Below are 13917 nucleotides of genomic sequence, written 5' to 3' on the forward strand. Positions count from 1 at the left end.
AAGCAAAATACTGCGGATGCTGGAATCTGAAACAAAAACAGACAATGCTGGAGCACCTCAGCAGTGGCGGCACGGTAGCACGGTGGTTAGCATTGCTGCTTCACAACTCCCAGCTTGGGTCACTGTCTGTGTGGAATTTGCGCATTCTTCTCGTGTCTGCGTGGGTTTCCTCTGGGTGCTCTGGTTTCCTGCCACAGTCCAAAGATGTGAGGTTGATTGGCCAAGCTAAAATTGTCCTGGGATGCGGAGGTGAGAGGGATTAGTGTGTAAATATGTAGGGATAATGGGGGTAGGGCCTGGGTGGCATTGGGGCGGTGCAGACTCGATGGGCCGAATGGCCTCTTTCTGCACTGCAGGATTTCTGTGAAGAAAGATTTTTTTTGGAATCTAAGGGAATGAAGGGCAATCGGGATACGTTTGGAAATTGATGTTGATTCCTGGGATTCGTCATGATCTCCTTAAATTGTGGAGGAGACTCCATGGGACATGGGAGCCAATCCTACTCCATTAATTCCGTTCCCTGCAGCACCAGATCTGATAGGGATCACCTCTGTTAAAAGCGTCGGAAGTGTTCTGAGGCATTGAATTCGAGGCAGCAGCATTTGTGGGGGAAAGTGATCAAATGTTGCAAATGTCAGGTGTTCAGTTGATTTGCTTTAGACGTCATGAATACTTTTTCTCGAACATGTTATTACGAAACTTTAATGCAGTAGGAAGTATCATTATTCATTTTGACAGGAAAAACCAGCAGAGACAATGTAATATCAATTGCTGTGGGCAAAAGATGGGCTTCTGGAGCCAGTCTAGTTGTTTCTCCAGTGAACCGGATCTGCTTGCCCTGAGGTCATCACCGTGTTTCTGTAGTTCGGTGGTTATCACAAGAGCCAGGTTAATTCTGAAAATATCTGGTTAGAACGAGGAATGATGGGACGTGTACATGATAGGATTTGAACTGCAGTTAGAAAATTCAAGTCCATCACCTTAATTCCTGGGCAGGGAATACAGTCTCACTGTTTGTAATCCTGCTATTTATATCATGATGCAAAGATGCCGGCGTTGGACTGGAGTGGGTACAGTAAGAATTCTCACAACACCAGGTTAAAGTCCAACAGGTTTAATTGGAATTGCGAGCTTTCAGGAGCACTGCTCCTTCATCAGGTTGTTCAAATCGGCAGTCAGAATTTCAGCCTGTGTGTGCTCTCAAAGGAGCCACTTGCACACACGCTGCTTTACCCCAGCAACGTTTTCAATTGGAGATGTCTCTGCTCGTTGTTCATGATGAAAACGGAACCGCACACACTCCTGCACTCAATCTGAGCTGTTAGACCAAAACTTAAACCCATTTTGGCAGCAGTGGGATTCGAACACACGCCTTCGCAGAGACTGGAGTCTTAATCCAGCGCCTTAGACCGCTCGGCCACGCTACCACGTTAAGCAGCATCGCAATCATGTTATTTAATGATAATGTTGCTGAAATTCATTAAAAGCAATTTAGCTTGGAAAGGCCATCAGGAAGCATGAGCCTGCTCCTTCACTGATTCAGGTAATTCTGAACTGCGTAACAAACAGAAATCATCTCACGCCAGAAACACAATGAGCTGCAGTGAAGGGCCGGCATCATTTAAACTGTCCTTAAGCTCGTCTCTTCCCAATTTCCTGCCAGAAATGACAAGGGAACCTCCTGTTGAATTTGCTCAGGGTCTGCACTTAAGGACACGAGGCGAAATTATGTTTTGTATCTTCATCCAGGCAATAACTCACATTTATTTTCAGAGTTTGGATGTGAGCAATAAATCTTCAATTCCAGACCAGTAATCTGAACAGCAGGGAAAGAGTCAAACACACCAGACCAGCAATTTACAACCTGTTTTAGAATTTAATTTATCCACGCTGCTTTTCTTCCTTTAATTTTCACGCCACGTTCGCCACAAACAGCTTTCTCCTGAAAAATGGCGCCTTCTGTTTCAATGCCAGTGATGTGTAATTAATGAAAGCTCCAACAAGGTGAGACTTCTTACTGTGTTTACCCCAGTCCAACGCCGGCATCTCCACATCAGGAAATACAGTCTCACTGTTTGTAATCCTGTTATTTATATCATGATGTAAAGATGTCGGCGTTGGACTGGAGTGGGTACAGTAACAATTCTCACAACACCAGGTTAAAGTCGAACAAGTTTATTTGTAATTACCAGCTTTCAAGAGCACTGCTCCTTCATCAGGTTGTTTAACTCGGCAGTCAGAAATGCAGCCTCTGTGTGCTCTCGAAAGGAGCCACTTACACACACGCTGCTTTACCCCAGCAACGTTTCAAGTTGGTAATGTCTCTGCTCGTTATTCCTGACGAAAACGACACCACACACACTCCTGCATTCAATCCGAGCTGTTAGACCAAAACTTAAACCCACGTTGGCAGCGGTGGGATTCGAACCCACGCCTCCGCAGAGACTGGAGCCTTAATCCGGAGCCTTAATCCAGCGCCTTAGACCGCTCAGCCACGCTACCGCGTTAAACCACATCGCAATCATGTTTTGTTTTTTTAATACTTTTCCAATTCAATCAAATCAAATCCATTTCAGAGTCTCAACAAGTTGAGACATTTCAGATCCCGGCTGACAAGACAGGGCGAGCGACCAAAATCACCCTGTCCTGGGCCTGATCTACATGAGCCAAGCTGATTGGAGAAGGGGGGGGGGTGTTCCTCCTCCAAGACTTGAGTTTATTTGCATCTTAGCCCAAAGGCCGAGATGCCGCTTTTAAAAATTGCTTCATATGAAACATATGAAGCTTCAGTGTAACCTAATGACCTCAACCAAGTGCAGCATCCAATCCATACGACACTAGATCTTAGCCAAAAGGCCGAAAATCATGTTATTTAATGATAATGTTCCTGAAATTCATTAAAAGCAATGGAGCTGGGAAAGGCCATCAGGAAGCATGAGCCTGCTCCTTCCCTGATTCAGGTAAGTCTGAACTGCGCAGCAAACAGAAATCATCTCACGTCAGAAACACAATGAGCTGCAGTGAAGGGCCGGCATCATTTAAACTGTCCTTAAGCTCGTCTCTTCCCAATTTCCAGCCAGAAATGACAAGAGAACCTCCTGTTGAATTTGCTCAGGGTCTTCACTTAAGGACCATATTATGTTTTATATCTTCATCCAGGCAATAACTCACATTTGTTTTCAGAGTTTGGATGGGAGCAATAAGTCTCCAATTCCAGGCCAGTAATCTAAACAGCAGGGAAAGAGTCAAACTCTAACCACCAGACCAGCAGCTTATAGGGTGTTTTAGAATTTAATTTATCCCCGCTGCTTTTCTTCCTTTAATTTTCACGCCAGACCACTTTCACCACAAACAGCTTTCTCCTGCAAAATGGCACCTTCTGCTTCAACACCATGATGTGTTCAGCCAATGACAACATACCACGAACACTCCAGTGCAATTATCACTTTCGCTTCCGACGGTTCGAAACCGGACAGAAACGTTTCCAAATGCTTTTCAGTGGAGAGTGAGGGAAAAGTTTCATTATTCAGTGTCAATATAAACAGCAAAATCTGACCCATTACCAGACAGATTTTACCTTGCAGCAACATCTCAATCGTGAGTACTTTGCAGCCTATCACTGCCCTTTTTCTGTGTTTGTTCTTGAACTGTGCACAGGTGAAATTTCCAGCTCTGATATAAACTTGCAAACCTCACTCGGCTGATTCTAATAGATCTGTTTTCGATCAGAGAGCAAATCAGATCATTATTAATGGTTTGCTGAGAGCAAATACTCTTATTTTCCTCAGCGGGAATTGAAACCAGACATCACTGGGGGAGTGCTGAACATGAACCATTGGACTGCCAGGGAAACCGGTGAACAGTGTTCTTCAAACTGACTTAACATATATCCCTTTGCTTCTATTTTCATCTCAGATCCTTTTCACTTGTGACACGTTTCTCCTTCAAAATGTCCTGTTTGGATGGAATATGATTGCCTCCTTCAGCTAATGACAACACGGATTGAGCTGGGTCATGGAATTGACAGTGAGGTGATATGGTCCCACAAGCTGCTGAAGATTAGAAGTTTGAAGGGGGATCTGTTCGAGGTATATAAAATTATAAATGGATTGATAAAGTGAAGGTAGACCAAAAGTTTCTTCTTATGGGGCAATCTAGAATAAGAGGTCACGTGTACAGTTTGAGAGCTGGTAGATTTAAAACTGAGATGAGGAAGAACTACTTCTCGCAAAGGGTGGCGAATTGGTGGAACTCGCTGCCCCATAGCGCGGTGGAGTCTGAATCATTGCATGATTTCAAGAAGGGATAGATATATTTCTGATAAAGAAAACGCATTAAAGGAATATGGAGAACAGGTGGGGAGGTGGATTTCAGTTCAAGGAGATGTCAACCATGATCTGATTGAATAGCAGAGCAGGATCAAAGGGCTGAATTTGCCTACATCTGCTCCGAATTCCAATGTTCCTATGTTTCTATGTGTAAGGTTCAATTTTCAAGCCCACCAACCTCATCACTGCGGTCCTGTTGAAATATATGTACAGTACGTCCTCTGGTTCCCCTTCACCCACAACGCAGGTGAGTCGTGCAACTAACTTTGCAATCATCTCATTCTGTGGTGTGATCATTCTGTCATTCTCTGTTGCCCTCATTTATTTTCTCCGAGCTTCCACCATACCAGATGCTGTTATGTTTCCTCCCTGCTGGATTTCACTTGTTTTAAACTTCCTACATTTCTAAACATTCCCAATGTTAATGAAAGGTCATGGAGGTGTTTCCCTCTGCACACACGCTGGCTGACTTCCTCAGTCGTTCCAACATTATCACTTTTCAGTGCAGATGGCTGATCCGCTTTTAGATGGCAATGAAAATATATTTACCTGATGCGTGTTTTCCAACGATGGTTGGTCTAAGGGCACGATTCCCGCTTTGGGTGTCAAAATCCGCATGACTGTGAAAGGCCTCCCCGGTTCAAATCCCAGACCACCTCTTGCTTTGTAATGGATAAGTCGTGGAGTTTGTTCGTTTATTTCCCGTGACATGGCGAAATTGGCTCAGATGGGTATGATTTGAGAACCTGAGCACGCTCTGCAAGTCTTCTGTTAGCACAACACACACAGAGAATCCAGATATTTTCAAAAGGTGACAATGCTTGCGGACATTCACTTAATCCTTATTTACTCATCCAGATGACCCCATGCTTGTGGGTTCAGACAGCTATTTTGTGTATATTGGGTTGTGGATGTCTGCCCCACTCTCTGTCCCTCTCTGTCTCTTTTTGTCACTGGAGACCTGTCTCAGACTCTTTCACTCTCTCAGTCTCTCTGTCTGTGCATCGATCACTGTTCCCTCTTCTGCTCTTTGCTCCCTCTATTCTCTCGCTGTCTATGTTTAACCAACGTTCACTGGATTTGATCCTGTGATGAGGCGGTTGTCCTGCAAATGGTCACTCAGAGCATTTGACCCACTTGCCGTCACTGCCACATTGAATGAAAAAGGCTTTGAGTGACCATTTGCATCTGACGGCTCTGTTGCTGGTTCTGCGGTGTGATGGTGAGCACTCTGGAGTCCGAATGCAGCAATTGGAGTTCAGAACTCGGTGAAGGATTGTTGTTTTTTGCTCAAGCCGATGATGGGTTTTTTGAAGAGCATTTAATTTTAAATTCTCAGAAAGTGGAAATATAAACATTGAGGAAATTTCAGCAAATTCCACCGCAGTCAATTGCAGATGTTGCAGCGAAAGACTCTCCTGGCATCATTGCATCAGCCCCAGAGAACGATTGCTCAAGAATACAAAGCGCTGAGAGGCAGGGAAGCCACAGTGAGCATGGGGTCCACCTACAGGAGTCATTCACACAGTTATTTGTCCCAATTTTAAAAAAAGAGATTGGAGGCGAGAGGCCAGAGTGCGAACCGTTACACCATGGAATAGACAGCATTCTGACCGAAGACACTAGATTTTTCTCCCAAAACACACACACGTATCAAGTCTCTCTCTCTCTCTCTCTCAGAAACACACACACACATTTGCTTAATCATTCCCAGACTCCAGTCGAATTGTTATTGCGTGACACCAATTGCTTCTTCCTTTCAACAGAGGAGTTAAAGAGTTGTCGAAAAGATGAAAAACACTGACATTGCAGGCATCTGGCGCCAGAGGCTCAGCAATGTGCATTGTAATCGCAGTTCGTACTTCGTGAGAAAATTAAGGAAATGCCCTTCAGCAAATCAATCTTCAGCATTTGGCAAAGGAAGGCGAAGCCCCACCGACATTTGAACTCGGATCGCTGGATTTAGAGTCCAGAGAGCTCACCGTTACACCACGGGACCCACCACACGACAGCAGTTTGAAAATGGTCGCTCAATACTTGTGCCAATTTGAGCAGCAGGGAGAAATATCAGTCCCATTACACAATCCCGTCAATTACCCACAACAATTCATATTTACAGTGCCCTGGCTGGTTCCTCCTGGAAAAATGTGTAAGCTACCTTCAACTGCATTAAATTTCACTGTCGCTCACCACATTCAAAGAGCAATGTTCGCATAGAACTGATATCAGCCTTACTGCGATAAATGTGCTGAACAACATCAGCTTATCACAGCTCTGTTTCCGTCACAATGGAAGCCAGTGTGAAAATATGAACAATTTCAAATCTTAACAGACAGGCAGGAGTTTGTGCCTGCGGATAATTGGTACTGTGCACATTGCTGCAATCAGTGTCTGGGAGAATAAGGCAAGTGAGATCCTGGTGGTCCAGCTTTCAGGGTCGCAGACTGCGTTCGATATATTAACATTTAATAGTTTTGATAAACAGACCAGCAATACTTCCTTGTCCAAAGCAGCTCTGCCAGAATCAGTGGACTGAGATTTGCAGTTTTGCTTCCTAGTGGGAAATGTCACATAGAGAACAGGTCAAGAACAAGCAGAGAAAGTGAAAGGCACTGATAGACTGCAAAGCGCTGCCGATAGAGATGGTGATACAAGGTAACTACTGGGTGGCAATGGGTCAGATTTAATCGTTTGCATTGACAGAAATATCACTCATTTCGGGATAAAATTCTCGGGCTAAATGACAAGAAAACTTTTCACTGAATGAAAGACTAATCAATTTGACTTCTACTGATTGCAAACAGTTTTCATTCAGAAAGCCGTAACTGTGAGATTAGCAAAGCGGGATGGAGAAGGACTCAGTTTGAGTGGTGACGCTGCCAGAGGAATGGAGAGCTGGAGTTCACCCAGAAAAGCAGCAAAGATTCAAAATAATGGGAAGCAACCAATGTTGCCCTTGTCCATTATTCCTTGTGCCAGTTAATCCATCCTGTCTTGCTCGCTATCGCAGACTTTCCCTTTTATATTCTTTACTCAGAGATTCCCGTGTTAAATGCTGTTAAAAAAAAAACTCAACAGCTCAATTAATGTTTCATGAGAAACGAGAATAATTCTGAAATCTGAATCACTTTGAAATGAAATCATTTGGAAATGTTTCGGCCCGATCTTGAACTGGGGATTTTCTGCGTGTGAAACGAACGTGAGAGCCACTACACGACATAGCCATGTGCGCATTTGAAGCAGTTCCGGTTTACTGGTGGAGCAACTAAACTCGTCAGCCAAGCCAATCAGTTGCTCACTTTAATCAAAAGGGAAAATCTCAATGGGTCTGGCAGCATCTGTAAGGAGAGAAAAGAGCTAACGTTTCGAGTTTAGATGACCCTTTGTTAAAGCCTTAATGCAGGACCGGGAATCGAAACCGGGCCACGGTGGTGAAAGGGCCGAATCTTAACGACTGGACCATCAGGGAGGCTGATGCATATTCCTTAAAACATTAATTTATCCAGGAACCATCTGTCTTCTATTTTTATTTCAGACTTTTTATTCACCCAAAACAAGTTTCTCCTTGAAATTGTCATGTTTAGATCGAACACAAGTGAGTGCATCAGCCAATGAGCAGAGCGATTCCTGTTCGCTGGAACATGAAATCGACAGTGAGGTGAAATAGTCCCGCAAGCTGCTCATGTGGCACTTTCAGTTTCCAAAACCCACCAAACTCATCACTGTGGCTTCTGTGAAACTTGCAAGGTAACACACGGCAGGCATTAATCACGGAGAGCAACTGACACAAGTCATTTGCTAAACACTATCATGTCGCTTCTCTTCCTGTTTCTGTCGCTGCTTCTCATCCAGCTCCCTCTGGCCGGTCAGCTCCCAGGGTCAATTAGCTGCTTGATACAGACACAGACCGTTGGTGACAACGAGTTTTACCTGGAAAACAGAGTGTAAGACACACGGTGTTGAGAGGAGATGGTGTTTAGAAATGACAGTATAAAGAGACACAGATATATCATCTTCCTGATCCTCCCAGTTACTGATTACAGGAATGTACATAGTGCCAATTATCCACTGTCACCCTCTCCTTCCAGCCTTCAGCACGGAGTTACGTTTTGAAGTGTTTGAAGTCTTGCTACCGTTGTTCAGGGTTTTGTTGAGACCACATTTGGAATAGTGTGTGCAGTTTGGGTCTCCACATTTCAGACAGAATGAAAGCAAAAATAATGAGGATGCTGGAAACTAAATCAAAAACAGCAAATGCCGCAAAATAACAACAGGTTTTCCAGCATCTGTGGAGAGAGGGTAACGTCAACGTTTTGAATGACGATGACACTTCGTCAGTGTAGGCTATACATTTATCGGAGTCGGTACAGCGAAGCTTCACTAGATTCTTCTCTGGGATGAGGGTGTATCCCTCAACGTCAGGGACCCGTGTTCAATTCCGGTCTCGTGTGACTGTTTGTGTGAAGTTTGCACGTTTTCCCCTTGTCTGTGCATTTACTTCTGGCTCCGCTTTCCTGCCACGGTCCAAAGATCTGTGGGTTCGGTGGATTGGCCATGCTAAATTGCCTCTCAGTGTCAGAGGGACGAGCAAGGTGAATGTGTGGTTTGACGGGGATATAGTGTTGTTGGGATTGTTATTGGCATAGGCTTGGTGTACTGCAGGGATTCTCTGATTCTACGAGTTTGAAGGGTGGATGCTGAGATAATATTCTCCTTGGTCCGGGAATCTAAAACACGGGATACAATCTCACGATAAGGCGCTGATGATTTAGGTCTGAGGTGAGGAGAAATTGAATCACTCAAACGAGAGCGAATCTTCGGAATTCTCTACGCCAGAGGCTTGTAGATGTTCCATCATTGAACACATTTCAGTCTGGGTTTGGCAGATTTCTGATCTCTCCAACAATGACTGGGAACAGGAATATGGAATTGGAACAAATGCTCAGCCACAAATTACTGCTTCTATTCTAATTGTTAAGCTTAACAGTATAATGGATACATGTATATGTTATATGTAATATATTTGAAATCAAAAGTCATTAAATAACGTTGGCAACACCACAGCCGGTAACTTCAGAGATAATTTTTATGAGCGTCCACGGACCCATTGCCAACTGTTTGCGTTTGAATGCTGATGTGAGAAAACACTAAGAGCTCCGTCCCTGTGTGGTCTCGAACCACAAACATAGAACATAGAACATAGAACATAGAACATTACAGCGCAGAACAGGCCCTTCGGCCCACGATGTTGCACCGACCAGTTAAAAAAAAACTGTGACCCTCCAACCTAAACCAATTTCTTTTCGTCCATGAACCTATCTACGGATCTCTTAAACGCCCCCAAACTAGGCGCATTTACTACTGATGCTGGCAGGGCATTCCAATCCCTCACCACCCTCTGGGTAAAGAACCTACCCCTGACATCGGTTCTATAACTACCCCCCCTCAATTTAAAGCCATGCCCCCTCGTGCTGGATTTCTCCATCAGAGGAAAAAGGCTATCACTATCCACCCTATCTAAACCTCTAATCATCTTATATGTTTCAATAAGATCCCCTCTTAGCCGCCGCCTTTCCAGCGAAAACAATCCCAAATCCCTCAGCCTCTCCTCATAGGATCTCCCCTCCATACCAGGCAACATCCTGGTAAACCTCCTCTGCACCCTCTCCAAAGCCTCCACATCCTTCCTGTAATGTGGGGACCAGAACTGCACACAGTACTCCAAGTGCGGCCGCACCAGAGTTGTGTACAGTTGCATCATAACGCTACGACTCCTAAATTCAATCCCCCTACCAATAAACGCCAAGACACCATATGCCTTCTTAACAACCTTATCTACTTGATTCCCAACTTTCAGGGATCTATGCACACATACACCTAGATCCCTCTGCTCCTCCACACTATTCAAAGTCCTCCCGTTAGCCCTATACTCAACACATCTGTTATTCCTACCAAAGTGAATTACCTCACACTTCTCCGCATTAAACTCCATCCGCCACCTCTCGGCCCAACTTTGCAACCTGTCTAAGTCTTCCTGCAAACTACGACACCCTTCCTCACTGTCTACCACACCACCGACTTTGGTGTCATCAGCAAATTTGCTAATCCACCCAACTATACCCTCATCCAGATCATTAATAAATATTACAAACAGCAGTGGCCCCAAAACAGATCCCTGAGGTACACCACTTGTAACCGCACTCCATGATGAATATTTACTATCAACCACCACCCTCTGTTTCCTATCCGCTAGCCAATTCCTGATCCAATTTCCTAGATCACCCCCAATCCCATACATCTGCATTTTCTGCAGAAGCCTACCATGGTGAACCTTATCAAACGCCTTACTAAAATCCATATATACCACGTCCACTGCCTTGCCCCCATCCACCTCCTTGGTCACTTTCTCAAAAAACTCAATAAGGTTAGTAAGGCACGACCTACCTGCCACAAAACCATGCTGACTATCACCTATCAATTCATTACTCTCCAAATAACTATAAATCCTATCCCTTATAATTTTTTCCAACATCTTGCCGACAACAGAAGTGAGACTCACCGGTCTATAATTCCCGGGGAAGTCTCTGTTCCCCTTCTTAAACAATGGGACAACATTCGCTAACCTCCAATCTTCTGGTACTATACCAGAGGCCAACGACGACCTGAAGATCAGAGCCAGAGGCTCTGCAATCACTTCTCTTGCCTCCCAGAGAATCCTTGGATAAATCCCATCCGGACCAGGGGATTTATCTATTTTCAGACCCTCCAGAATATCCTGCACATCCTCCTTATCAACTGTAATACTGTCTATTCTACTCCCTTGCAACCCAGTGTCCTCCTCAGCTATATTCATGTCCCCTTGCGTGAACACCGAAGAGAAATATTGGTTCAATGCTTCACCAATCTCCTCCGGTTCCACACATAACTTCCCTCTGCCATCTATAACTGGCCCTAAACTTGCCCTAACCAACCTTCTGTTCTTGACATACCTATAGAACGCCTTAGGATTCTCTTTAACCCTATCCGCCAAAGTCTTCTCATGTCCCCTTTTAGCCCTTCTAAGCTCGCTCTTCAACTCCCTCTTAGCTAATCTAAAGCTTTCTAGTGCACTACCCGAGTGCTCACGTCTCATCCGAACATAAGCCTCCTTTTTCTTTTTAACCAACAAAGAAACTTTTTTGGTGCACCACGGTTCCCTAGCCCTACCAATTCCTCCTTGCCTGACAGGGACATACCTATCACAGACTCGCAGTAGCTGCTCCTTGAAAAAACTCCACATGTCGGACGTTCCCAGTCCCTGTAATCTCCTAGTCCAACCTATGTTTCCTAATTCTCTCCTAATAGCCTCATAATTACCCTTCCCCCAGCTAAAACCACTGGCCCGAGGTTCATGCCTATCCCTTTCCATCACTAAGGTGAACGTAACCGAATTGTGGTCACTATCACCAAAATGCACACCAACTTCCAAGTCTAGCACCTGGTCTGGCTCATTTCCCAGCACCAGATCCAATATAGCCTCACCTCTAGTTGGCCTGTCTACATACTGAGTCAAAAAACCTTCCTGCACGCTTTGAACAAAAACTGACCCCTCTAACGAGCTAGAGCTATAACAATTCCAGTCAATATTAGTCAAGTTAAAATCCCCCATATCAATTGCCCTATTACTTTCACTCCTAAGCAGGATTGACTCCGCAATCCTTTCCTCAACCTCTCTAGAACTTTTAGGAGGTCTATAAAAGACTCCCAACAGGGTGACCTCTCCTCTCCTATTTCTAATCTCCGCCCATACTACCTCAACAGATAAGTCCTCATCAAACCTCCTCTCTGACACTGTGATACAATCTCTGACCAATAATGCTACCCCTCCCCCTCTTCTACCTCCTTCCCTACTTCGACTAAAACATTTGAACCCCGGGACCTGCAGCATCCATTCCTGCCCCTGCTCTATCCATGTCTCTGAAATAGCCACAACATCGAAGTCCCAGGTACTGATCCACGCTGCAAGTTCACCCACTTTATTGCGAATACTCCTGGCATTGAAGTATACACATTTCAAACCCTGCTCCACCCCACCTCTGCAATGCCGTGCATTGCAGTCCCCATCCATGCATCCCTCACTTTCAGCCCCACTACTCAGGATCCCTCCCCCCCCCCGAATCAGTTTAAACCTCCCTGCATGGCCTTAGCAAATTTACCCCCCAGGATATTGGTCCCCTTCTGATTAAGGTGTAGACCATCCTTCTCATAGAGGTCACACCTTCCCCAGTACGAGCCCCAATTGCTTAAGTACCTGAACCCCTCCCTCCTGCACCATCCCCTCAGCCATGAATTCAAACCTTCCCTCTCCCTATTCCTCTCTAAACTATCCCGTGGTACAGGCAAGAGTCCAGAGATAACCACTCTGTCAGTCTTGGCCTTTAGTTTCCACCCCAACTCCATAAATCCCTGCCTAATATCCCCTTCCCCTATCCTCCCTATGTCGTGTGTCCCCACATGTACAATAACTTGTGGTTTATCTCCCTCCCCCCTAAGAGTCCTGAATACCCTGTCAGACACATCCCGGACCCCAGCCCCTGGTAGGCAACACACCAACCCTGAGTCCCTACCTTTAGTTCCGACCCTCCTATCTGTCCCCTTAATTGTGGAGTCCCCAATCACAAGGCCCAGTCTTTTACAGCCCCTAACCACCTGAGCTTTCTCACTCGGCTCACCCCCAGAGATCTGCTCTCTATGCTCAGTTGATTCCTCCTCAACTGTAGCCTCCAGCACCGAAAACCTATTATGGAGGGGAACCGCCCCAGGGGATTGTCTTCCCGATTGCTTCTTACCCCTCCTCCTGGCATTGACCCAAGCCTCATTTCCAGGAGTTACTATTTCTCTATAACTCCTATCAACTTCCACCTCCGCCTCCCGAATTATGCGGAGTTCCTCTACCTCCCCCTCCAGCTCCTTTACACGCTCCTCCAGAAGCTGCAATCTAATGCACTTCTTACAACTAAAATCTCCTGAAACACTACTGGATTTCCTCACCACATACATCCCACAGGAGATGCAGCATACTGCCTGAACTGCCATCCCTGAAGCCATTACCAGCAAGAAAAAAAGAAAACAAAAAACAAACCTTTCGGTTAACATCCGAACGCGCTGACGAATTGCACCACAGAGACTGAGACAGCAACTTTGCACGATATTCTAAACCAGGGTGTCAATGACTTCAATTATATTTCTACTGAACCTGTTCCAGAACTACAGCACGACCGTTTACAATCCTATATAAGTCTCTTTGGTTATTTTGATCCCGTAGTATTGCTGTGATGTAGCGGTTATTCCCTTTCTCCTACGGACATGCAGGTAAAATGAATCCATGTCTCTCATCACAAGAATTCAACGGGAGAGAAGGGAACTGACCACCAGAAGCCCAAGGAACCAATACTTTCCATTCAAACATCAATAACACCATTCACAGCTGCACCTCTGTCCAAATATTGTGATCCATTTCCGTCAGAATTTGTTCCAAGATTAAATATTTACTGTTTCTTCCCCCTCATTTTGAAATGAGATTCGCTTCAATATACAACACAAATGGAAT

At 45.0% G+C, this 13917-nt stretch overlaps 2 non-coding genes across 2 annotated transcripts; both read right to left on the minus strand.

Annotated features, from left to right (window-relative positions):
• Positions 1-1345: 1345 nt before the first annotated feature.
• On the minus strand, positions 1346-1427 carry trnal-aag (transfer RNA leucine (anticodon AAG)). Its single transcript has one exon. It is a non-coding gene; the product is annotated as a tRNA-Leu (tRNA).
• Positions 1428-2407: 980 nt separating this feature from the next.
• Positions 2408-2502, minus strand: trnal-aag (transfer RNA leucine (anticodon AAG)). The gene is given in 2 exon segments: positions 2408-2451; positions 2465-2502. It is a non-coding gene; the product is annotated as a tRNA-Leu (tRNA).
• Between the last annotated feature and the right edge of the window lie 11415 nt (positions 2503-13917).

Source organism: Mustelus asterias, chromosome 30, assembly GCF_964213995.1.
Source record: "Mustelus asterias chromosome 30, sMusAst1.hap1.1, whole genome shotgun sequence".
Taxonomy (NCBI): domain Eukaryota; kingdom Metazoa; phylum Chordata; class Chondrichthyes; order Carcharhiniformes; family Triakidae; genus Mustelus; species Mustelus asterias.